Source organism: Nerophis lumbriciformis, linkage group LG01 (assembly GCF_033978685.3).
Source record: "Nerophis lumbriciformis linkage group LG01, RoL_Nlum_v2.1, whole genome shotgun sequence".
In the NCBI taxonomy this organism is placed as follows: Eukaryota; Metazoa; Chordata; class Actinopteri; order Syngnathiformes; family Syngnathidae; genus Nerophis; species Nerophis lumbriciformis.
This window is the reverse complement of record NC_084548.2, coordinates 18,738,391-18,766,367: the sequence shown is the minus strand read 5'-3', so window position 1 is coordinate 18,766,367 and position 27,977 is coordinate 18,738,391. Positions and strand designations below refer to the sequence as shown.

Here is a 27,977-nt window from a genome sequence, read left to right as displayed (position 1 = left end):
TCGAGCATACAAATGTTTTAAATTAGATTTTCCTCTAAGGTTATATTTCTCCTCTTTTGTTGAGAAAAATTGTCGTACATTCTTGGGTAGCAGGTTGTAGTTTGCTTTGTACATCATTTTTTCTGTTTGTAAATGCACCAAATCGTTGAATTTCAATAATTGTGATTTAATAAATAAAGAGTTTGTATGTTCTCTATATTATATTTATTATATTATATTTATAATGTTATATTTATTATATTTGTATAGTATGTTATGTTGTATATTTAGTTCATTGCTTTTGTATTTTTTTTCACAATGGAAGTTCAATCGTTGACATGGATCATTTCATTGTATGACTTTTGTGCGATTTGTGTGGACTAGAACGGTATCAAAATATATTTTACACACTACCAAATGAACTGAACTGGCCATGACTATGATTAAACCCGAGGTAAAAAAAGTAGTAGGAGTGCTGGAAATAATTGATTTGCATCAAAATCGTCATTCATATTTGTTACAATTCTGACTCAATTAAAACAATTCAGGAAAATATTTTTTATAAAAGTTGTTTGGGCCATTTCCACGCCTACTCGTCACCCATATAAATCATACGACAGTCGCCGAAGGAGGAGCTTTGCAACCTGTAACCTGTTTTAAAAGGGACTTATCATAATTTGCACAACCAAATAACATATTGCAAAAATTGTATTGAATCGACAATCGATCCCAATGGATCGTCACCCCAAGAATCAGAGTTGACTTTTACAGTATATTGTTTTAGGGCTGCAGCTATCAATTTTTTGAGTAATCGATAGCTATTCATTGTTCTTTTTGATTATTCAGTAAAAATACACTTTATAGCCTCAATGCATCCATCCATCCATCCATTTTCTACCGCTTGTCAATCAATCGATCAATCAATCAATGTTTATTTATATAGCCCTAAATCACAAGTGTCTCAAAGGGCTGCACAAGCCACAACGACATCCTCGGTACAGAGCCCACATAAGGGCAAGGAAAAACTCACCCCAGTGGGACGTCGATGTGAATGACTATGAGAAACGTGTCCCTTTATTATAGTGAAAATGTTCATCTTAGATTTTCAACTTCATTTTTTAAATAAATTCAAACATCGAAATAGAAATGTTGCACTTTTAAAGGGGAACTGCACTTTTTTAGGAATTTTGCCCATCATTCACAATCCTTATGCAAGACAATAACACATACATTTTTTTGCATTCTAATTAGTAAATAAATGCTATTAAAAGTCCACTGATAATGGAGCTTATGGGAGTCGATCTAATTTGCCAACAAATCCCTTAAAAAAACATCCACACACCTCCATTAAAGTTTTATATACATAATGTAAGTATATATATGTATTGTAGTAACAGGCGCATTCATAATAACATTTAATATTTATGTATTTTGTTAATTTAAAGCATATGCGGCGCAATAGCATCAAAAACGCATCACAATGTTCGTTTTTTTTTCCGCCAAGAAACAATAAAACATCACTTACTGTACAATGTCTGCTGTCGTTAGGATGCCGACAGCTCGGATGTTCATATATTGCCATTTAGATGAAGAATGACTCGTAATCCTCACAAAGAAAAAAGGGGTGGAACCAAGCGTCTTTTCGTGTCGTTCTCGCCATTTCCGGTTCTAAATTGTCCGTCAAAGTGTACCAACTTGTCGGATTACATCCTCATCCAGGTGAGAGGCATGATTTGGGATCTACAATAAACTTCCACGAGCAGGGAAGCGAGGAAAGAGGTTATCACTCAATGATGTAAACATAGGCACAAACGCTAGTGATCATGATGGCGCTAAAAATTGTTTGTCTGCGTTAGCACTTATAATAACAATATCAATAATACTTGGTTAATATTTACGTCACAAAATCAATCAATCAATCAATCAATCTTTATTTATATAGCCCTAAATCACAAGTGTCTCAAAGGGCTGCACAAGCCACAACGACATCCTCGGTACAAAGCCCACATACGGGCAAGGAAAAACTCACCCCAGTGGGACGTCGATGTGAATGACTATGAGAAACCTTGGAGAGGACCGCATATGTGGGTAACCCCCCCCCTCTAGGGGAGACCGAAAGCAATGGATGTCGAGTGGGTCTGTAAATGAAAAATGTAAATGGAGTATTGTTGACGCTTTTTGGATGTTTATTTTTTGGGTTTTATGGGCTTAATAGTAGAGCACCCGTTGGCCCCGCTGTAAGCGGACTTTTATTTACGAGTTAGAATGCATTAAAACATGTATTTCATAATGATTGTGAATGATAGGCAAAATTTAAAAAAAAGTGCAGTTCCCTTTATACATGTGTGCATTAATAAAAAATAAAGAGAAACAACTTTCAGCTGTTCGCCACCACACAAATCAGATACTATGTGCCGGGCAACCAGCGTGGTCCGGGGGTTGTATCAATTTTTATTAGTTACATTCATTAAATGATTAATCTAAGCAACATAATATAAATTGAAGCATCAAATTAATCGATTAATCCAAATCTTATCCGACCCATTACATCCCTGCTTGGCACTCAGCATCAAGGGTTGGAATTGGGGGTTAAATCAACAAAAATGATTCCCGGGCGCGGCCACCGTTGCTGCTCACTGCTCCCCTAACCTCCCAGGGGGTGGAACAAGGGGATGGGTGAAATGCATAGGGTAATTTCACCACACCTAGTGTGTGTGTGACTATCAGTGGTACTTTAACTTTAACTATCCTATAAAGTATACCAGGTTACAGACTGGGTTTGCTATTATTTTTTATAATTGCTATTATTGGGACGGTATAGCTCGGTTGGTAGAGTGGCCGTGCCAGCAACTTGAGGGTTCCAGGTTCGATCCCCGCTTCCGCCATCCGAGTCACTGCCGTTGTGTCCTTGGGCAAGACACTTTTACCCACCCGCTCCCAGTGCCACCCACACTAGTTTAAATGTAACTTAGATATTGGGTTTCACTATGTAAAGCGCTTTGAGTCAATAGAGAAAAAGTGCTATATAAATATAATTATCTTCTCTCTTCTCTCTCTCTTATTAAAATGTACTTTGATGTAAAACTTTAATATTTCAAAGATTCTTTACGTTCTAGGGCAGGGGTCGGCAACACGCGGCTCTAGAGCCGCATGCGGCTCTTTAGCGCCGCCCTAGTGGCTCTCTGGAGCTTTTTAAAAAATGTATGAAAAATGGAAAAAGATGAGTGGAAAAAAATCTATTTTTTTGTTTTAATATGGTTTCTGTAGGAGGTCAAACATGACACAAGCCTCCCTAATTGTTACAAAGCACATTGTTTATATTAAACATGCTTCACTGATTCGAGTATTTGGCGAGCGCCGTTTTGTCCTACTAATTTTGGCGGTCCTTGAACTCACCGTAGTTTGTTTACATGTATAACTTTCTCCGACTTTCGAGGACGTGTTTTATGCCACTTCTTTTTCTGTCTCATTTTGTCCAGCAAACTTTTAACGTTGTGCATGAAAGGTGAGTTATGTTGATGTTATTGACTTGTGTGGAGTGCTAATCAGACATATTTGGTCACTGCATGACTGCAAGCTAATCGATGCTAACATGCTATTTAGGCTAGCTATATGTACATATTGCATCATCGTGCCTCATTTGTAGCTATATTTGAGGTCATTTAGTTTCCTTTAAGTCCTCTTAATTCAATTTATATCTCATGACACACTATCTGTATGTAATATGGCTTTTAATTTTTTGCGGCTCCAGACAGATTTGTTTTTGTATTTTTGGTCCAATATGGCTCTTTCAACATTTTGGGTTGCCGACCCCTGTCCTAGGGCATAAAGTACACTTAAAGGGTATGGACATTTTGTTTTTTCCTACAGTATTTTTCGGAGTATAAGTCGCACTGGAGTATAAGTCGCACCTGCCGAAAATGCATAATAAAGAAGGAAAAAAACATATATAAGTCGCACTGGAGCCCGACCAAACTATGAAAAAAACTGTGACTTATAGTCCGAAAAATTCGGTACTTTAAACTGGAATAAGTGCAAAATACAGTATACTTCGTAGTAAAAAGTTGCCTAGATGGGTATGAAAGCCTTTTTATACACCAGGGTATATATGCACTATCCCCAAATAAACCCCGCAGTATAAAGCAAGCATTTTTTGGTGCGTGTGATAGACAGCCAAAACTGATATGGGCATTCGAGGTTGTTTTTATACATCAAGTTCTATCCATGGATAACTCCTAAATTATAAGTTGTTGAATGTTTTTCACCCCAGGGTATGAACTGGACCGGCCAAGAATTTTCCTCCGGATGTTATGCACTGTAATTCTAGTTATAATACGTCAGTCATGTAAGAGTCACAGTTTTCGGAAACACCGCTCATCCCCTCAGGTCTTCCCTATCAAGTCTTCAGTGAAGAAAGCAAGAATGGCGAGAAGGGGGAGGGCAACGGAGTCCAACTTTCTATGCGCTGCCCTTTTTCCTCTTCTTCCTATTTGAAGTTGTAAGACACTCTCGTTTAAGCCTCATCGCGCGGCAACACAGGAGAAAGCGTAATGAATATGTATTACCATGGCAGCATATGGCAGCAGTAGCAGTGGGACGAGGTGTGTCCAGAAGGTAGAGTGCTGCCGATGCATTATTCTCTATTCAAATTAGCAAAAGGTGTGCAGCACCTTCTCAGACGGTTCGCGAGTAGTCGAAGTAGAAGAGTCGAGCTGTGCGAAAAGTGCCGAAAGAGGCAGTTAAAAAAGTCGAAGGTTTTCTTGACGTTCTCCTCCTCCGAAGCAAGCACTTGGTGACACAAACGTGATTAAAAGTGATATTTCTGACACATTAGGATGCACACGGGAAGTAACCTCCTCTAAAGCGTTCATTATTAGATGCATGACAGACCTGAATATTTATAAAATAGCTTTCAATAATTAATTGCAGCAATCTGCTCCTGTAATTCATCAGATTTGCACTTCAACGGAGTATCCGTTTTCACTTTAAAATAATAATAAGAGGAATATTAATGTTGCAGAAATGTAAAACGAGCCGCTGTGCGTGCAGCGCTCAGGCTTTTCACATTCGCTCGCCACTTTTTTTTCAGGTGAAGTTTGATTTTGAGCTATCAATATAGCAGTTTGAAAAGCATCAGTTGTTTGTGCGTGACAGTTTAGTGAGCGGCTTCTCACAAGCGGCGTGAAGATAAAGATGCAGGAAACAAAGAAGGTTTGGTGTAGAATGCTCAAGTAGTTTCGGTGGTTTTTATCAAAAGACAATTTATTTGTTTGAGTCAACTTAACAGTACTTCCTTTTATACACCAAGACCCAAAATAGGCATGTGTCTTTTTTTTTTTTTTTTTTGTGCTCTGCTAGTTTTTTTTTATTTTAGTTTTTTTTTCCCTTGTCCCATTTTGTGAGCAGTGTTTTATCACACCTTCAAACGCCGTCACGGCACATTCCTCATTCCATTGAACACCCAGAAACGACATTGTTCCTGTTTCAGGTAAAAACTGCAATGTTTGATTCCCACTTCAGTAAAAGGTTGACGGTTTCGGTATTATTTTTTTTCATTTTTCACACATTAAATGTCACTGTTTAGAGCAAGCTTCTCCAACTGTAACTCACCACCAGATTCTGACTAGCTCACTAAAGGTTACAATAATATTCACCTCAACTCTTAGTATTTTCACAACTGTTTCTTTTGACACATTACCACACAATGACTGCACTGTTTGAGTTAGTTAGATTATTTTACTAATTGACTAAGTATTAACTATTGTTATTGATTAATCAAGTAATCAGATAAAACACTTTATAGCCTCAATGCATATTTAGATTTTTTTTTGCCTGCCATAACAGTAATTTTGTGTTTCTAATAACACATAATCCATCATCAACATTGAAATTGCACTTTTAACATGTGTGCATTGATTAAAATATGTTAAAACTCTCCACTATTAGTCGCCACACAGATGATGGCACCCACACATAACTGCGCTCTATTGCATTGGCCGTGCGGAAAGTATGTCTGCGTATTTAAAGTTCCAGACTGGATTTGATAATTTTTTATTAGTTACACTCATTAAACGATTAATCTAAGCAACATAATGTAAATCAAAGCTTTTTTCTAATCAATAATCGTTGCTGCCTTAGTTTGAGTGGAGATCTCCGCTCGGGATGGTCTCCTGCTGGCCCCACTATGGACTGGACTCTCACTATTATGTTAGATCCACTATGGACTGGACTCTTACTATTATGTTGGATCCACTATGGACTGGACTCTCACAATATTATGTCAGACCCACTCGACATCCATTGCATTCGGTTTCCCCTAGAGGGGGGGTGGATTACCCACATATGCGGTCCTCTCCAAGGTTTCTCATAGTCATTCACATCGACGTCCCACTGGGGTGAGTTTTTCCTTGCCCTTATGTGGGCTCTGTACCGAGGATGTCGTTGTGGCTTGTGCAGCCCTTTGAGACACTTGTGATTTAGGGCTGTATAAATAAACGTTGATTGATTGATCTGCTGTATAAAAAAAAAGTATTAAAGTTAAGTAAATGTTGCCAGTTATATAAATAACGTTGTCTTAAAGTAGCTCTGATGAAAGTTAAAGGCCCCTTTGCTAAAGAGGGCTCAAATTTCAGCAAATGATGTGACTCCAACCCATTGGCGTTGTTAGGCATATTTTAGGGGGGCTCAAGCCCCCCTAAAATATTCTTAAACCCCCCTAAATAATTTGGTGTTTTTTTGTTTTTTTTTACAAATACATAGTCATTATAAAGTGGCCCGAATATGAGTTTAAATAAATAATCATATAACCTATTATTATTCACTCAGTTTCCCCTCACTTCGTAGCGTAAGGTAGAGAGCCCCTTTAGTGCGTCAGTATCCAATCCATTCCACTTGTTCATATAGAAAATGCCCACATCACTCAAATTCCAGTCCGCATTTTCTCTGCGACCTCGCTTGCGGTCCTGCAGATGTAAGAAGCACATTATCTTCCTTTACAATGAGTGAAGCTGCACAAAACCTTGTGTGTGCAATTGTAAATAGTTTAGTTTTTAAGTTTTGTGTTTCTTGTAGAATCTATATAAAGTAATATACATTAGCCTATTGTTAAAATAATGAAAAAAACATCATTAAATATATTTGTTTTATTGTATTGTTACATTAATAGCTGTTGTATTATTATAGGATGGCTTAGTAAACATTTCATAGGATTTTCAGAGGGAGGAAAAACCAAGACATTTAATATAAAATGTAAAATGAATAAATACATAAAAAGAAAAAGAAAAAAAATGGTTAAAAGCCATCGTCCCGGGGAGCATTTCATTTCGTCCCGTGCATTTTTTTAAAATAATAATAATAACAATGAATAATTTCTAAGTCTTTGTTAGCCGTTTGTGAAGTTTTGTGCTTGTGCGTAACGTTTGCTCGCATCCTGTGCATCTCCTGGGGGCTAAGCCCCTCCTGTCCTTAAAAGCTAGTGACGCCCCTGCTCCAACCAATCAAACGTTATATATTAATATTAGCACTTTTCTAGCACAGGCAAGTTGCACCACAAAGTCCTTTACACACTGGTGGGTAGGAATTATGCTCGAAACCGGTTTTCCCGGTTGTTCGATAAGAAAAGAACCGAGTCCTCGGACTCGAATCCCTTTTTGAAAACCGGTACCTGTTATCGAGACCACTATAGTAAAGAAAAAGAGTTGGTTCTTTATTCGAATCCCTGGGAACGAATCCCGTCCCGACAAGAAATGCCCCGTGAGACATCACAAGAAATGACGTCACGTAGCTCAAAACTGACGGCTCTGGACGAAAGCGTGCAGGTAGGAGATGATGTATTTCTCATAAATCATACACATTACAACAGACAGGAACGAAACAAAAGGAAAGCGTGCCGTTCGCACGAGAAGCTAAAGCAAAAACTTACTTAGCACAGGAATATGAGAAGCTAAGGTAACTTTAGCACAGGAATCATGAGCTCGAAAACCAGACTGCCAACGTAACTGTTGCAAATGCAAACAATGAAGCCACGACGAGTGACCGGAAAAGGCAGGCTTAAATAGAGTCTCTGATGAGCAACAGGTGCGCGTACAAGGCAGGTGAAAATCATAAGTAACCATGGTGACTAAAACAAACCCCCGAAGTGCACAAAACAACTAAGGAAGTCCAAAACTAACAGAACATAACTAAACAAAACATGATCCGACAAATATATACATCATTTACTGACCTTTTTATAATAAAATATCAGTGAATTAGTATATACAACAGTTTTGTACTATGTAATTAATTAATTCAGTCATTATTAATATACTGAGATGAAGAATATCTTATTTTCAATAAGGTTGAAAGTATTTCTCATATTTATTCTTCTTTGTACTTTGTAAGCACTATTTATTTGAACAACCTCTTAAACTGGATCATATCAGTACAATGTTTAAGTTTTTTACTTAATCCATTCCATCATTTAATTCCACATCATTTTAGCTGTTTGCAATTTTACCAAATCATCGAACTTTAATATTTTTGACTCAATAAATAAAGTGTTTGTATGTTCTCTATATCCAACATTATGTATCAGTCTAATTGATCTTTTTTGTAACACGGTTAACGAATGTAGCGCACGTTTGTACCGTATTTTTCGGACTATAAGTCGCAGTTTTTTTCATAGTTTGGTCGGGCTCCAGTGCGACTTATATATGTTTTTTTCCTTTTTTATTATGCATTTTCGGCAGGTGCGACTTATGCTACGGTGCGACTTATACTCCGAAAAAATATGGTAGTTATTTCCCCACATTTCTGCACAATAACTCAGATATGGTAATACTATAGTAGCGAGCAGTAGAAAATGTGAAGTGATTTGTTAAACCAAATATTGTGTTTTTTTCCATATACAACAACCTATATGGACTCGATAAGAGAATCGATAAGGAACCGGTTCGATAAGAGGTTTCGATAATAGGCTCGAACTCGATAATTTCTTATCAAACATCATCCCTACTGGTGAGTAACTAAAAATGATCTAAACAATAATATAAAATACATGTAAAAAAAAAAATAGACATGATTACTAAGTGAATAAATAAAACAGTGAGTATAATAGTAGTGATAATAGCAATAAGTATGATAGACCAGTGTTTTTCAACCTTTTTTGAGCCAAGGCACATTTTTTGCGTTGAAAAAATTCGGAGGCACACCCCCAGCAGAAATCATTAAAAAACGAAACACAGTTGACAGTAAAAAGTTTAAAGTCAATAGTTGGATATGACTTTAAACCGTAACCAAGCGTGCATCACTATAGTTCTTGTCTCAAAGTAGGTGTACTGTCACCACCTGTCACATCACGCCCTGACTTAGTTTGAGTTTTTTGCTGTTTTCCTGTGTGTAGTGTTTTAGTTCTTGTCTTGCGCTCCTAATTTGGTGGCTTTTTCTCTTTTTTTGGTATTTTCCTGTAGCAGTTTCATGTCTTCCTTGACCGCTATTCCCCACACCTGCTTTGTTTTAGCAATCAAGAATATTTCAGTTGTTTTTATCCTTCTTTGTGGGGACATTGTTGATTGTCATGTCATGTTCAAATGTACTTTGTGGACGCCGTCTTTGCTCCACAGTAAGTCTTTGCTGTCGTCCAGCATTCTGTTTTTGTTTACTTTGTAGCCAGTTAAATTTTAGTTTTCTTCTGCATAGCCTTCCCTAAGCTTCAATGCCTTTTCTTAGGGGCACTCACCTTTTGTTTATTTTTGGTTTAAGCATTTGATACCTTTTTACCTGCACGCTGCCTTCCGACATCTACAACGCAATTAGCTACCGGCTGCCACCTACTGATATGGAAGAGTATTACACGGTTACTCTGCCGAACTCTAGACAGCACCGACACTCAACAACAACACATAATATGCAGACTATAATTACTGGTTTGCATAAAATATTTTTTACCCAACTAGGTGAAACTAGATGATCTCCCACGGCACACCAGACTGTATCTCACGGCACACTAGTGTGCCGCGGCACAGTGGTTGAAAAACACTGTGATAGACAACAACAGAATAAAAATCAAGAACCTATGAAGAGTTTAAAATGATCAATAAAAAGCCTGATTAAAGAAGTAGTTTAACTTTTTTTTTGTATATTTTAATGGTCTCTGTAGTCCTGAGGCTACGACCACAACAATAATAACAATGTTAAAGGACATTTTTTTTGTAAAGACATTTGTATCTTTAAATGAGCTCTTGCCTTGGATTGTATTAGATGTGCATATGTTCAATGCATGACACAAACAGTTGCTATTCTCTAAGCGTGCACAATAATCATACTGCAGTCGTCCTTATTAGGAATGCGAGAGACAAAAACAAAGTATCTAACAAGGGGCCTATTAAACCCCACTAGCAGGAAGTCATACTTCCTCTGTCCTACAAAGCAACTATTTTGATCAAATTTTAATCGTGCACCGGTACAATAGAAGTTATAGGATATGTGAAGCACCTGTTAGATCTGCAGTCCTAAAGTATGTCAGGATAAGCAAATATTTTAAAGGCAACCAGGGATGAGTGTTGTCAGCGCAGGCATCCGCTCTGGAAATACATGTTTTTCTATTTTTTTGTCTTGGTCTCCTGCCACCTCCTCTCAAGAAGAGAGGAACAGTTGATGTTGACAGAAGGGGTGATGAAGATGGAGGTCAACGACACGTGATGCAAAAAAAAAAAAAAACTCATTCCCAGAGAATGTTTAAAACAAACAAAATTAAAAGGTAACCTTGGAAATCAATTAATCAGTAGCTGGACGTTTAAGGAGTGGTACGAAACTCCCCCCTTTCCTTCCAGGCTGAGTCCGCATGAGGCTTTATTTGTTTATTTAATGGTGCCTTATTTGCTGTCAAAATGTCCTCAGACTCGTATTAGAGGAATGCCACAGCTCGTTTCTTTGTGGTGGCGTTGGTACGCCGCTGACGGAGGGCATGTCCAAAGATTTAAACAGCCGCCTTTTTAGGCCTCACATTAATGTCGTTGATGGACATTATTTGGCCTGACAGGGCCTCCATACAAGGTTAACACGACGCTCGTCGTCGAATAAAAAACCCCCGTGAGGATGACGATGATGATGATGATGTTTGCTTGTGAGCGTGATGCCAGGTGGAGACTTCCAGACGTAATTGATAACTAATGGAGCAGCCTGTGCTGGGTTTACCCTGGAGGGTTGACTGTGTGTGTGTGTGCATTTTGCTGGGTTAAATAAACCCCAAATGATTACGACACATTCCAGTCAAGGTCGGCTGACCTCTCAGGCCATCAGCTTATTGTCTTTAGTTGACAGCATCAAAGTGTGTGACGCACACACACACACACCTTCTATCGTTCTCCACAAAGACAAAGTGAGATCCCCGTGACCAAACTACAAGTGAAGCAGTTAATCTGTGTAGATATTAGCTGAAGGGCCCTCCAGAGGTGCGCCGTTGATCCCTCCTCCCCGCCTCTCCACCGTACTACCCAGGATGCCACAGCCGCGCAGGAGGGGGACACATGCGGCGGTTATATGCTCATTTAGCGCCACGCTCGCCTCATCAAATTGCACCCCTGCGAACGTCTCCAACGTGAACGCGGAAGCCGAGCTCCGAAACAAAACCACAGGATTAAATTTCCCCTGTTTCCCCCCTCGGCGGAAGTGTGCGCCCATTGTGTGTTTAGTCAAAACTTCTCTTTTTTTAGGGACCGCAATGTCCCTTTAGGACAGAGGACCCTATTGTATTTGTAAGGTTTTATTATTATTATTATTCCGCCGCCTCTTTGAGCTGGAATTTGACCCCCTTAACATGCTTCAAAACTCACCAAATTTGAAACACACATCAGGACTGGCAAAAATTGCCATCCAAACAAAACTCTAAATTGCGCTCTAGCGCCCCCTAGGAAGAAAACACAGACAAAACTACCTGTAACTTCCAGTGCGAATGTTGTAGAGACATGAAACGAAAACCTCTATGTAGGTCTCACTTAGACCTAGATTTCATACATCAACTTCCTTCAGCAAAAATCAACAGTAAGTTTGTAAATCCCCCTTCAAAACAAAAGTTTTGTAAAAACAGTCAACTTTGCCTCTTTGAGCTGTAATTTGACCCCCTTAACATGCTTCAAAACTCACCAAATTTGACACACACACATCAGGACTGGCGAAAATTGCCATCTAATAAAAAAAACAAAACTTTAAAACTCAAAATTGCGCTCTAGCGCCCCCTAGGAAGAAAACACAGCCAAAACTGCCTGTAACTTCCAGTACGAATGTCGTAGAGACATGAAACAAAAACCTCTATGTAGGTCTCACTTAGACCTAGATTTCATACATCAACTTCCTTCAGCAAAAATCAACAGGAAGTTTGTAAATCCCCCTTCAAAACAAAAGTTTTGTAAAAACAGTCACCTTTGCCTCTTTTAGCTGTAATTCGACCCCCTTAACATGCTTCAAAACTCACCAAATTTGACACACACACATCAGGACTGGCGAAAATTGCAATCTAATCAAAAAAAAAAACTTTAAAACTCAAAATTGCGCTCTAGCGCCCCCTAGGAAGAAAACACAGACAAAACTGCTCCTAGGAAGAAAACACAGACAAAACTGCCTGTAACTTCCAGTCGTAGAGATATGAAACAAAAACGTTTATGTAGGTCTCACTTAGACCTAGATTTCATACATCAACTTCCTTCAGCAAAAATCAACAGGAAGTTTGTAAATCCCCCTTCAAAACAAAAGTTTTGTAAAAACAGTCACCTCCGCCTCTTTGAGCTGTAATTTGACCCCCTTAACATGCTTCAAAACTCACCAAACTGGACACACTTATCAGGACTGGGGAACATTGCGATCTAATAAAAAAAGCAAGCCCCAAAACTCAAAATTGCGCTCTAGCGCCCCCTAGGAATAAAACACAGACAAAACTGCCTGTAACTTCCAGTAGGAATGTCGTAGAGACATGAAACAAACACCTCTATGTAGGTCTCACTTAGACCTACATTTCATAAATTGACAACCCCCAGCAAAAATCAACAGGAAGTTTGCAATTCCCCCTTCAAAACAAAAGTTTTGTAAAAACCGGTCACCTTTTTTCAAACATTATCTCCTCTGAGCGCGTTTGTCGTGTCGGCTTCAAACTAGCACAGGAGAGAGATTGAACCCTTCTGATTAAAAGTTGACAAAAAAGTTTTAATTACTGCTCCGGTTTGGATTTTATGTGCCGTCAAAGTCGGTCCCGTCCATCGCTGCTTGCAGCTTTAATTTGTTTTTGTTATTGCAGGACTGGTGAAAGTGAAACAAGTGATGTCATCACGTGGTTCCAGCTGTGCGTCCAGATTTGACGTACAATATTAACAAGTTAGCAAGCACGTGTGCTGTGAATTACCCAAAGCAGCGAACGGAATTAAAAAGTTGTGTTTCCGCGCAGGCCTGTCACAACGCTTCTTGTCACTCATGTCTTAAAGCACTCCAGGCCGTGTGTCCTCTGCCTCGGAAAACACCATAATTACCCTGTTTGTGACCAAGCCCAGGGGCGTATTTGTCCGGAGCTTTGCCCTCAAGTTCACTCCCCCCCCGCACTTGAACTGTACATTGTTTTCTTCAGCCATTGTTTCTTGCTTCAACCCCGCAGCGTCTTATTTGTGTTTTGTGGCGACATCCCGGCACGTGCCGCTCAGCTCCAGGGCTCGACTACGATAACAACCTCTGATGCGAAAACGGGCTCTTTGAGGGTTGGCACTGATGGCACAAAGTGTGCGAGGTCACATCCTGGTCACACAGTGCTTTATTGACAGGTCATTGAAAAATGTGAGTTTGTGTGGGGGGGGAAAAAAAAAAAGTACGTTCTGCCTTTGTGTGCCAAGCTTTTGAACAAAGCATTGATCCTGCAACACAAAAATCCATTAGAAATCCCGCTGGTAAAAAAAAAAAAAAAATCCACAAATGATGGAAGTTTCCACTCTTGCTCACATGTCCGATAATCAAACTAGTTAGAGCATAGCAGTGCTATTCAACATGCGACTCAGTTCAAATTTGGGAGACCAACATTTTTACAGCAAATTCCTTAAATCACTTGAGTGCTCATGTCGTTTAGAAGAACTTGGACCACTGTAAACATATTGGAAAAACTTTGCATTGACATTTTAAACTTGCTAGCAAACATAGAACACTGGGGTCCAAATTTGTCATTTACAGAACTGAGGTGTTCTTCAAGGCACCCCTTTAAGTCCTCTCCTTTTTGGCAGTTACAATCTTCTTTTTGTAATGTGATTTATGCATGTCAGTAATCATTTGTGCACCTTTTTTAGTTATAGTAGTGCTGTTCCTCAAGGTTCTCCTTTAGATCCTCGCTTTTTCATCGTTTGGGCTAGTCAACTGGTGGCCCACGAGTCCAGTTCAAAAAACATTTTGTATCTGATTCTTAAAAAACTGCTGTCATACAGATGATCTTTGACTAGCATTTTTGCTGAATGTCCTTAAAAACAGCAGAGCGCTCCTGTAACCAAATACATCAACCAAAATAAAATGTCTACTGTAGATGACTCTGGTTTCTCCGCAACATAAATGTGAAGGGAGAAGTCCGGCCCCCCGTGTCTTTAACTTTCTGGAAATGTGTCCCCCAAAACAATTTAGTTGAATATCCCTGAACTACAGTGTGACAGAAATCAACAAAATCTTGATGCCATTTGACAGCCATTATATATATATATATATATATATATATATATATATTATATTATATTTACAGTTCAGGCCAAAAGTTTGGACACACCTTCTCCTCATTCAATGCGTTTTCTTTATTTTCATGACTATTTACATTGTAGATTGTCACTGAAGGCATCAAAACTATGAATGAACACATGTGGAGTTATGTACTTAACAAAAAAAGGTGAAATAACTGAAAACATGTTTTATATTTAGTTTCTTCAAAATAGCCACCCTTTGCTCCGATTACTGCTTTGCACACTCTCGGCATTCTCTCGATGAGCTTCAAGCACACCTGAGAAGTGAAAACCATTTCAAGTGACTACCTCTTGAAGCTCATCGAGAGAATGCCAAGAGTGTGCAGAGCAGTAATCAGAACAAAGGGTGGCTATTTTGAAGAAACTAGAATATAAAAGATGCTTTCAGTTATTTCACCTTTTTTTGTTAAGTACATAACTCCACATGTGTATAAGTACTTTTTGAGCATATTCAACAATAACGTGATAATAATGATAACCGTAATAATTGTGATCACAATAACCGTGAAAGCAAATGTTCATATCATTGCATCCCTCAAAGGCAAAACTTTGTGTCAGCTCTGTTTTATAGGTTACAAAGCGTATTATTATTTTCAGCTGTTTTTTATTACATTACATCTTGTTGCTTTTTTTTCCTGACATTTTTACTTTTTTTTTTTTTTTTTCATTTTGACAATATACTGGGGGCCAACAAAATTCGAGTCGTGTGACGCGAATTACTTTAAACCCCCCTGCTTTACTTCCTACAAGGGATGTCCGATAATGGCTTTTTGCCGATATCCGATATTCCGATATTGTCCAACTCTTTAATAACTGATACTGATATCAACCGATACCGATATCAACCGATATATGCAGTCGTGGAATTAGCACATTATTATGACTAATTTGGACAACCAGGTATGGTGAAGATAAGGTACTTTTTAAAAATAATAATAAAATAAGATAAATACATTAAAAGTCGCAGTTTTTTTCATAGTTTGGCCGGGGGTGCGACTTATACTCAGGAGCGACTTATGTGTGAAATTATTAACACGTTAGCGTAAAATATCAAATAATATTATTTAGCTCATTCACGTAAGAGACTAGACGTATAAGATTTCATGGGATTTAGCGATTAGGAGTGACAGATTGTTTGGTAAACGTATAGCATGTTCTATATGTTCTAGTTATTTGAATGACTCTTACCATAATATGTTACGTTAACATACCAGGCACCTTCTCAGTTGGTTATTTATGCCTCATATAACGTACACTTATTCAGCCTGTTGTTCACTATTCTTTATTTATTTTAAATTGCCTTTCAAATGTCTATTCTTGGTGTTGGATTCTATCAAATAAATTTCCCCCCAAAAATGCGACTTATATATGTTTTTTTTTTCCTTCTTTATTATGCATTTTCGGCAGGTGCGACTTATACTCCGGTGCGACTTATACTCCGAAAAATACGGTACATAGAAACTAGTAATTAATGAAAATGAGTAAAATTAACTGTTAAAGGTTAGTACTATTAGTGGACCAGCAGTACACACAATCATGTGTGCTTACGGACTGTATCGCTTGCAGACTGTATTGATATATATTGATATATAATGTAGGAACCAGAATATTAATAACAGAAAGAAACAACCCTTTTGTGTGAATGAGTGTGAATGAGGGAGGAAGGTTTTTTGGGTTGGTGCACTAATTGTAAGTGTATCTTGTGTTTTTTATGTTGATTTAATAAAAAAAATAAAAAATTAAAAAACGATACCGATAATTTCCGATATTACATTTTAACGCATTTATCGGACATCTCTACTTCCTACATGTTTTGTGTCATCACTACTGGATGCCTGGTTTTATGAAGCCGTGCAGAAGCACCTTTGTGCACTAAGCAAAGTGAGCCGATTTACATTTGGGGAGGGGAACAGCGTCCTAAGACTAACTAAACCGGTTCCTTCAGGAAGACACTTGCGCACAGGTGGGCCGGCAGAGTTCAATATGCTCTGCCAGCCCTTCTACCAGCGCTCGTTATCCCCCAAGCTCCCCCTCCCACTTCCCACTTCCCACCCTCCTTAGCCATCGTTACTGCTTCCTCTCTAAATCCCCACTTCACATAAACTTTACCTCTGATGTGCCCACCCCCAAACCTTCATCTATCATCTAGTTGGCAATGGCATTGTTTTTAATCATCAGAACCTCAAAATTATTATTACCGCTTCTGATGCGGCAATTAAAACTTCAGGTCAGAGGCACAACGAGCGGTGATCAGCAGCCGAGCTGAGAAGTTTTAATTAGACGATCAGAACCATTAATGCACAAAAAAAAAAGGTGTGCGCTGGGAAATTAACGGGAACGTCTTAATCAGGGTTAGCGACTCCGAAGAGGAGTCAAGTGAACAGAGAGCAAAAAACAAATCATTTCCGCACCACTGGGACAAAACTCAATTAAATATGGATGCGGAAAAATGGAAATTTCTCGGCATCGGCTTCACAGACTCCTAGGAAAATGTGGCAAAATCTCACGGCGGGGTCGACGACCTCGCTTATTGTTATTCTTGTGTAATAAAAATGAGAAAGGGGGCCAGATGCTGGGGTCCGCGTGTCATGGCGTACCTTCCACTTGACTTCCTAGCGGTTCCTCTCGCACAATTTCAAACATCCTCTCTACGCCGGGCTCTATAACTTGGATACCACGCTCCATCAAAAATATATCAAAGGTTAAAGGAAGTACACACTTTATCCACCAAAGATTCATAAAGTTATAAGCTCGGGCAAATCTCAGTTGCATATTGTAAAACAATCTTCGTCTCCCAGACCCTGTTTGTATTAATTAAGTCGAGATATTGCTTACTTATTTGCCTCCACGTACATTCTTAGTAGAACTTAACAACACATGCTGGAATAGTTGGACACTTTTTGTGAAAATGCACGATTGTTCATAATACTTAAGAGTCCCCTCGCTACTTTCTGGAGCAGGGGTGTCAAACTCATTTTAGCTCAGGGGCTGGACTGTTAAAATCATGGCATTAAAACTAAAAAATAAAGACAACTACAGATTGTTTTCTTTGTCTTACTTTGGGCAAAATTACAACAAACACATTCTGAAAATATTACAATAAAAATATAGCAAAAAATACCGGCAGCGGTAAAGTTTAGATCCATGAAGGAAAGAAGAAAATGATTGTTTATAACTGAATACATTTACATATGCATAAAAATGTGTTTTCTCTTGTATTATTTTTTTAATGAATTAAGTAACGTTTATGACAACCTTTTTCCAAAACACAATATAGAATGTGAGATATAACAGGATAATGCATACCATATATCATTTGTTTTCAAAACGGTTGCAAAAAAAGTGGGACCCCAAAGATTTACTGTGGGACCCCATTGTTATGACTTGATGGGGTACCTGGGACCCCATTTTGAAAATTCCTAGCGTCTGCACTGATGGAGTATTGGTGCGTGCAAAAGAGCAGCAGGCGGCTGTGGCCTGCGGGCCAGTTCCAATACTAATCATCCTGGGGGCTTTACATAATTCATTCGTGGGCCGGATTTGGCCCGTGGGCCTTGACTTTGACACCACTGTTCTAGAGCCTATACCAGGAAATTACATAATAATTAATAAACTGTAGCAGCATATTGAATAAGGAAAATTTCAAAACGTTTTTTTCTTGCTATAATACCTTTCTTTACACGGTATTGTTATATAATTGTATTTTCTACCGCTTGTCCCTTAAAAAATACCAATATCGCAATATGACACCGTAACATAATAGGTAGGGATGTCTGATAATGGCTTTTTGCCGATATCCGATATTCCGATATTGTCCAACTCTTTAATTACCGATACCGATATCAACCGATATATGCAGTTGTGGAATTAACACATTATTATGCCTAATTTGGACAACCAGGTATGGTGAAGATAAGGTACTTTTTTTAAAAATTAATCAAATAAGATAAATACATTAAAAACATTTTCTTTAAAAAAAAAAGAAAGTAAAACAATATAAAAACAGTTACATAGAAACTAGTAATTAATGAAAATGAGTAAAATTAACTGTTAAAGGTTAGTACTATTAGTGGACCAGCAGCACGCACAATCATGTGTGCTTACGGACTGTATCCCTTGCAGACTGTATTGATATATATTGATATATAATGTAGGAACCAGAATATTAATAACAGAAAGAAACAACCCTTTTGTGTGAATGAGCATAAATGGGGGAGGGAGGTTTTTTGGATTGGTGCACTAATTGTAAGTGTACCTTGTGTTTTTTATGTTGATTTAATAAAAAAATTTTAAAAAACGATACCGATATAAAAAAAATCCGATACCGATAATTTCCGATATTGCATTTTAACGCAAGGCCGATATTATCGGACATCTCTAATAATAGGTAATGAAAAATACTGTGTTTTCCCGACTATAAGCCGCACCAGTATATAAGCCACAACCACAAATCTATAGAAGAAAAAAAAAAAAAATGTATTGTATTAGCCACACCGGACTATCAGCCGCAGATGTATACCGCTACGTTGTGAAATAAGATATTTACCTAGAAATATTTTGTAAATGTTTATTTACATACCTTAATTATTTCCAAACGAGGCCTGTAAACAAAACAGAAAAGTCAATGATGTCTTTATTCATCCTTTATGAGATGAATAATATGTTCTCCTTTTTTAATTCGGTTCAGGAATCTTCATCCTTGTACTTTGTAAACACTTTGAGTTCGAACAGTTTCTTAAAGTGGATCATTTTAGTACATTGCTTTATATCTTTGTTTAATCCATTCCATGATTTAACTGTGAGCAAAGAAAAATCGATAGATTAGCTGCACCTTTGTATAAACTGGACAGTTCAAAGCGTGGGGAAAAATAGTGACTTATAGTTCAGAAAATAGTGTATTTAAAAACCCATTTCATCTAAAAAATAAAAAAATAAAAAAATATTAAGACATGTATACATGTTAGTATTTCCCCGCTGGTGTCATTGTACACACGTTTGGTTTCGATTCCCATCCGGAGTTGCATTTGGAAATGTTAATCCAAAACCACAATGCGCTTGACTCGCTCTGATGACCCCTGACAAGGAAAGGCCAAAATTGGAAAAAAAAATCTTCTGAAAAGATTGGATATGGCTGAAGTCAGACAAAAGTAAACCCAGCTCGTCACAGCCGTCATTAAAATTCCCACATCCTTTACTCGAGAGCTGCCTTGATTGCAGTCTCTGCTCGTTCACACAAATGATGCACTTCCAACTGCGTTATTAGGATTCGAAACGCCACTTGATTGGGCGTGATATGATTCTGCCACACAAACACAGCGTCTACATTAAAAAAAACAAAAAAAAACGGGAAGGACTGTGTCTCCTTCAACTCCAGCATAAGTTCTTAACAGAAAGAGGGAATATTTAGAACGTATTCCTGTCTTTTTCCTTCGGTTTTGGCCTTATAAAGACAATAAACGGTTCTGGTTCGCAGCTCTGGGCTGTTTCCAGTAAAATAATGTCACATGTAACATAAGCAGTTGGAAAAATGAGTTTCAGATGTTGACTTTTTTTTTCTCTTTTTTTTCTCCCCCTTCACTAAGGCACAATGCTGACTGGGCTGTCAGCTCATTGACAATTAGTACACGAGGCTAAAACAAAGTGTAAATATGTCCGGTCCACATGACAGCCTTGTTTTTTCTCTCTGATATTCACTAATAAGGCAGAACGCTTACTGGACTCTCTGGGAGGTTGGGGGAGTCGGTCCCACGGGGAAGAGTTGTTCTTTCATGTTGGTCCCCTTAGATTTGATATCATTGTACGCTATCATGCACACAAACGACTTGAGGTAAACAGCTTAGTGTTACCATAGCGATCAGTAATGTAAGCAAAAAAAGCTGCTGAGGACAGAAATTATAAATAATAGCGCAGACAGCTTCTGTAAACCATCCAACCTTAACACGGTCCTCCTTGGGGGCTTTTAAGTAAGTTCTGCTCGCGTTTGTTGTTAACAGAAAATCCAACAGAAATAGCCTCTGCTGTGGTTCTTAACCTTGTTGGAGGTACCAAACCCCACCAGTTTCATATGCGCATTCACCGAACCCTTCTTTAGTGAAAAATAAAATGTGTTTTTTTTTTCAAATTCAAGACAAAGTTATATGTTTTTTGTAACACTTTAGTATGGGGAACATATTCTAAGTAAAAAAGACTCACCGCATTTTTCGGAGTATAAGTCGCACCGGAGTATAAGTCGCACCTGCCGAAAATGCATAATAAAGAAGGAAAAGAACATATATAAGTCGCACTAGAGCCCGGCCAAACTATGAAAAAAACTGCGACTTATAGTCCGAAAAATACGGTAATTTAGAGTTATTTGGACACTAGGGGAACATATTCTAAGTAGAGATGTCCGATAATATCGGCATGCCGATATTATCGGTCGATAAATGCTTTAAAATGTAATATCGGAAATTATCGGTATGGGTTTTTTTTTATTATCAGTATCGTTTTTTTATTATTTGTATTAAATCAACATAAAAAACACAAGATACACTTACAATTAGTGCACCAACCCAAAAAACCTCCCTCCCCCATTTACACTCATTCACACAAAAGGGTTGTTTCTTTCTGTTATTAATATTCTGGTTCCTACATTATATATCAATATATATCAATACAGTCTGCAAGGGATACAGTCCGTAAGCACACATGATAGTACTAACCTTTAACAGTTAATTTTACCCATTTTCATTAATTACTAGTTTCTATGTAACTGTTTTTATATTGTTTTACTTTCTTTTTTATTCAAGAAAATGTTTTTAATTTATTTATCTTATTTTATTGTATTAATAAAAAAATTAAAAAAAGGACCTTATCTTCACCATACCTGGTTGTCCAAATTAGGCATAATAATGTGCTAATTCCACGACTGTATAAATCGGTATCGGTTGATATCGGTATTGGTAATTAAAGAGTTGGACAATATCGGAATATCGGCAAAAAGCCATTATCGGACATCCCTAATTCTAAGTAATAAAGACTTAATTTAGAGTTATTTGGTTAGGGTTATTTGGTTAGGGCCAGGGTTAGAGGGTTTTAATAAGGCATTAATAAGTACTTAATAATGACTAGTTAAGAGCCAATATGTTTCTAATTTGCATGTTAATAAGCAACTAATTAATGGTGAATATGTTCCCCATACTAAAGTGTTACCATGTTTTTTTACTGGTGCACAAAATGAACCGTGCATGAACATCACCTTGTTCAAACAAAACCAACACAGTGCATAAACTCACAACAAATTACACACTTGCAAATCAGTGTGACTTCTGCAGTTGCCGTATCCGTAATACGCCGATAGGGAGAAGTTTGTATTTACACGATGAGTCGGGTGTGTTTTGACCTCCGCCGAACCCCCGAGGTCGACTCACCGAACCCCTAGGGTTCGATCGAACCCGGGTTAAGAACCACTGCTCTAATGGAAAGAAACAAGTGTGCAGGGGTCATTTCCTACCAGGATTTGGGGGCTGTGATGCAAAGGAAATTGGTAGTTAAAGCATGAAATACTGAATGCAGTTAACACAAAAAAATGACCTCCACTGCAACACCCAAATGACCCCAATCTTCCTTGGGAGGGTACTTGTAAAAATAAAAAAAATAAAAAAAAGTTGGAAATTTATGTCTTCCACTTCCTAATAGTTTCTCCAGCTGGTTTTGCCCCCCCACCCACCCACCCTCCAAAATGGCTGTCCTCTAAAAAGGTGACCCTTTCACCCCCGCCTGCAATTGTCTCACACTAAAATTGGTGGCGTAACGTGCCGTTGATGCACGCTCCCAAGCACCACTCTCAAAACGACATCATTCCTGATTTCATTGTTTCGCAGAGGAAGTCTGCAATGTAAATACAGTAACTGAGAAAGCATGTGTGGCGAGCGCGGCTCGCATTGTCCGCTGACGGGGGTGATTTGTAAACTCCCTCCGACGGCGTATCCTCTTAATGATTCTTTGCAAAAGAAAATGAAAACCGGATTTTATGTTGCGCCAGCGTGATTTACATAACGCCGGCGAGGGCTCACGCGTGATTGTGTTGCGTTTTATGGCCGAGGGGGAAATGAAGTGGCTCGTACTTGTTATAGAAAGTCAATTGAGTCTTAAAGATAGAACTTTGCAACCTATGATATCACGCATTCCTCTCCTGCTGAACCGGTAGCTTAGCATATTATGTTAGGCAAGATGCAGAGTCAACACAACAGGAATAAACATCTCCTGGCTCCACGCCGCCCGGAGCTTTACGCGAAACGCAATGAAAAAAACAGATCACAACTTTTAAAAATATCCCGAATGGCGCGTTTACTCCTGGGTTATTTACAGCCGCGATAAAAAATCTGGCCTTGAGTTGGAGTCTGCAAAACGCCGTGGCAAGGTGAACTTTGGTGGCTCTGGAAATAAAGTGAAAGGTAACAGAGTGCACTTTCTGCCCTAAAAAGGCAGCTCAGGATATGGAATGCCACAGGCAGCTGTTCCTGCCTCATCAGAGGACATGTTATAAAGATAGCCCCACTTGGGTTGAAATAATGCCACCCATTCCAGACCCAAAGCACACTCTATCACGCTCCATTGTTAGGAGAGGCTGTAGCGGGGAGAGCAGTGACAGCGGGCCATGCTGCACGTCCCTGTAAAACAAGCTTATTGGCTGCATGACGTCTCACTTTATATGGAACACAGCATTTCTAAATCCGCCGGTCGAGATGCAAAATAAATTCTGTTCATCATGAAGCAGGCACATAGCGGATTCACAATTAAATTGGTGGTTACATTCGTAATTTATGTGTCTACATATTTGATAATTAACCTGTTAGATACTAGATAACCTACTCAGTGGCCTAGTGGTTAGAGCAGGGGTCACTATCCTTTTTGAAACCAAGAGCTACTTCTTGGCATACTTGCCAACCCTCCCGGATTTTCTGGGGGACTCCCGAAATACAGCGCCTCTCCCGAAAACCTCCCGGGACAAATTTTCTCCCGAAAATCTCCCGAAATTCAGGCACACAATATAAACAGCGTAACTGCCCAATCACGTTATAACTGTAGAATGATCGAGGGCGAGTTATTGGTTTCTTATGTGGGTTTATTGTTAGGCAGTTTCATAAACGTCCTTCCAGCGCGGTAACAACACACAACAGCATTTCATCTACCATAAAGCAGTTCGTCTGCCGTAAACAGCAATGTTGTGACACTCTTAAACAGGACAATACTGCCATTTAGTGCATTTGATGAAATCACATTTTGCGTGCCACACAGCAATGCATCATCAGAGAGGGTGTTCAGCATGGTTAGATAAATAGTGACAAATAGAACAAGGATGGACAATTCAACCCTTAACTCAACAATGAGTAGATGAGTGTTATGTGTGTGTATATGTGTAAATAAATGAACACTGAAATTCAAGTATTTCTCTTATTTATATATATATATATATATATATATATATATATATATATGTATATGTATATATATATATATATATATATATATATATATATATATATATATATATATATATATATATATATATATGTATATGTATATATATATATATATATATATATATATATATATATATATATATATATATATATATATACATACATATATATATATATATATATATATATGAAATACTTGACTTGGTGAATCCTAGCTGTAAATATACTCCTCCCCTCTTAACCACGCCCCCAACCACGCCCCCGCCCCGCCCCGCCCCCCACCTCCCGAAATCGGAGGTCTCAAGGTTGGCAAGTATGCTTCTTGGGTACTGATTAATGCGAAGGACTACCAGTTTCCATCCATCCATTTTCTACCGCTTATTCCCCTTGGGGTCGCGGGGGGCGCTGGAGCCTATCTCAGCTACAATCGGGCGGAAGGCGGGGCACACCTTGGACAAGTCGCCACCTCATCGCAGGGGCTACCAGTTTGATACACACTTAAATAAATTGCCAGAAATAGCCAATTCGCTCAATTTACCTTTAACTCTATGTTATTATTAATCATTAATGATATTCATCTTTGTGGAAACACTGATCATCTTAATGATTTCTCACAATAAATATATATAGAAGCAGATAAATATCAATATGCAGCACTTTATTTTTATATTTTCTCTAAGTGCACATTTTTCAAATTGAACATTTTCAAATGATCACTTCTAAGACAGTCTTGTGAAATCACAATATCCCATTTTAACACTAACATTTTTTAACAAATCATGAATTACTTTGCACCATGTTTGTACAAATAATAACTCATGTAGAATACAAAAGTCAACTGTCAAATTTTTAAATAAATCATGTCACACTTTGAACTGGACACCAAATCTGTTATCTGTTTCTTTGTCAGTTAGTGAAGACCAAGTCTTTAAAATATTTTCTTGGATTTTCAAATTCTATTTGAGTTTTGTCTCTCTTAGAATTAAAAATGTGGAGCAAAGCGAGACCAGCTTGCTAGTAAATAAATGCCAGTGGGCTACTCATCTGGTCCTTACGGGCTACCTGGTGCCCGCGGGCACCGCGTTGGTGACCCCTGGGTTAGAATGTCCGCCCAGAGATCGGTAGGTTGTGAGTTCAAACCCTGGCCGAGTCATACCAAAGACTAAAAAAATGGGACCCATTACCTCCCTGCTTGGCACTTAGCATCAAAAGTTGGAATTGGGGGTTAAATCACCAAAATTATTCCTCGGCGCGGTCACCGCTGCTGCTCACTGCTCCCCTCACCTCCCAGGGGGTGAACAAGCGGATGGGTCAAATGCAGAGGACAAATTTCACCACAACTAGTGTGTGTGTGTGTGTGTGACAATCATTGGTACTTTTAACTTTAACTTAGTTGATGATTAAAGTTTGATCAATTATTTATTTATCTTAGCAGGAAATGGCCCACAAAAGTGAAGATTTGGAGGAAGAAAACAATAAATAAAAAATATATACAGTACAGGACAAAAGTTTGGACACACCTTCTCATTTCAATGCGGTTTCTTTATCTTCATGACTATTTGCATTGTAGATTGTCACTGAAGGCATCAAAACTATGACACCAGTGAAGTGAAAACCATTTCCGGTGACTACCTCTTGAAGCTCATCGAGAGAATGTCAAGAGTGTGCAAAACAGTAATCAGAGCAAAGGGTGGCTATTTTGAAGTAAATAGAATATAAAGCATGTTTTCAGTTATTTCACCTTTTTTTGTTAAGTACATAACTACACATGTGTTCATTCATAGTTTTGATACCTTCAGTGACAATCCATCTTCTTCCCCTTATCCGAGGTCGGGTCGCGGGGACAGCAGCTTAAGCAGGGAAGCCCAGACTTCCCTCTCCCCAGCCACTTCGTCCAGCTCTTCCCGGGGGATCCCGAGGCGTTCCCATGCCAGCCGGGAGACATAGTTCTCCCAACGTGTCCTGGATCTTCCCCGTGGCCTCCTACCGGTCGGACGTGCCCTAAACACCTCCCTAGGGAGGCGTTTGGGTGGCATCCTGACTAGATGCCCGAACCACCTCATCTGGCTCCTCTCGATGACAATATGATGGCTCCTCTCGATGTCCTTCAGTGACAATATACAATGTAAATAGTCATGAAAATAAGGAAAACCCATTGAATGAGAAGGTGTGTCCAAACTTTTGGCCAGTACTGCATACATGTGTACACATTACATTGTTATAATAGATACATAATTAACAATTATTATGATTGGATATTAAGAATATGTCAAAGTTTGACTCCTTCCATGATTACTTCCATGACAACTTCCTTAAAGTGGTGTAATCAATCATAAATATCAAGTAGCTAAAACGCACCAAACATGGATAAGTGCGGAGAATGTTTTACATTTTTCCCATCATGCATTGCAGGGGAATTAAATGGGTGTACTTTTTAATGATGTGTTTTGCGTGGACATTTTTTATAATGTCCACAAAATTCAGTAAGCAGGTTGTGTTGACTTTGTGTGACTCTGTGTTGACTTTTTGTGTTAGTTTATTTGCGCCATGAGTGGGAAACTAGCACAATTGAGTCATATATAAAAATGCTGTGCTGTGTACAATCAAATGTTGATTCATGGTCATTAGCCTGAATTACTCATGTTGTCCATCAGATTGTAGCAAATTTACCGCATTTATATTGTCATATATTTCAAATTAGATAGATGGATAGTATTTTATTGATTCCTTCCGGAGAGTTCCCTCAGGAAAATTAAAAATTAAGTCGGAGGTTCCTTTTTAAACTGGTCTCGCGGGCCAAACTCAACATGCCAGCGGGCCACACTTGGTCCGCATGCCTTGGTTTGGATACCCCCTGCTCTAAATGATAAAGTGGCCTCCATAGATTGATGCCAATCGTAATAGTCAATGTGAGTAATCCAAACACACTCAAACTGCCTTTTATTTTGTTGTCAGTCCACATCCAGAGTTTTTCAAGACTGTGCTCCCCTCCCCTTGCTCAGTGGCAGGACCACAGCCTTCCGAGGTGAGGGTGGAGATAACATTTCAGTGTCTCTAAGGTGCTGTCATGTGAAGGATTATGTAGCCAGCTTGTACTGTAGTACTGATACATATCTGGCTGTGGTTTCAGCTGCCACTGCTTTTTTCTTCCCGCTTTTCCCCCACTCCGCCACCCCGAGCTGCCCGCGGAGGTGCCGCTCGGAAAGATACGTAGAGTATCTCTGTGTCCTCAGTTTTGTGCTCTTATTTTGAAGTGCTTTGAGGGAGGGCTTATTAATAGCAGCAGTTACCATTCAAAGTCAGTTTGTTTTTTTCCCCCATTGTGATATTTGAAATCAGATGTGGTTTATAAGCACGTCTAAATGTGACACCTTACAACTGTGCCATCAGCAGTGTCCTCACTTACGGCTTTTTAGTGTGGTTTGCTAGCTGCACTAAAGCGAACCAACAGGCCCTCCAGTGAGTGGTTAAAGCGGCGGGGAAAATATAGGATACTCCCAGAGATGAGTGGCATGTACACAACTCGCTGCCTAAAGCGAGTACACAACATCCTGAAGGACAGATACCACCCAGCACATGGCCTCTTCAATCGATCTATACCTCTGGAAGGAGGTATAGATCGATTCGCGCCAGGACCACCAGAATGTCTCACAGTCTGTATCCCCATGGTTTGCTAGCTGCACTAAAGCGAACCAACAGGCCCTCCAGCGAGTGGTTAAAGCGGCGGGAAAAATATAAGATACTCCCAGAGATGAGTGCCATGTACACAACTCGCTGCCTAAAGCGAGTACACAACATTCTGAAG

The 27,977-nt window shown here is 38.9% G+C and overlaps 1 protein-coding gene across 6 annotated transcripts in view; it reads left to right on the top strand.

Annotated features, from left to right (window-relative positions):
• casz1 (castor zinc finger 1) overlaps window positions 1-27,977 on the top strand; it is a 191,445-nt gene that overhangs the window by 83,405 nt on the left and 80,063 nt on the right. The window lies entirely within an intron of this gene.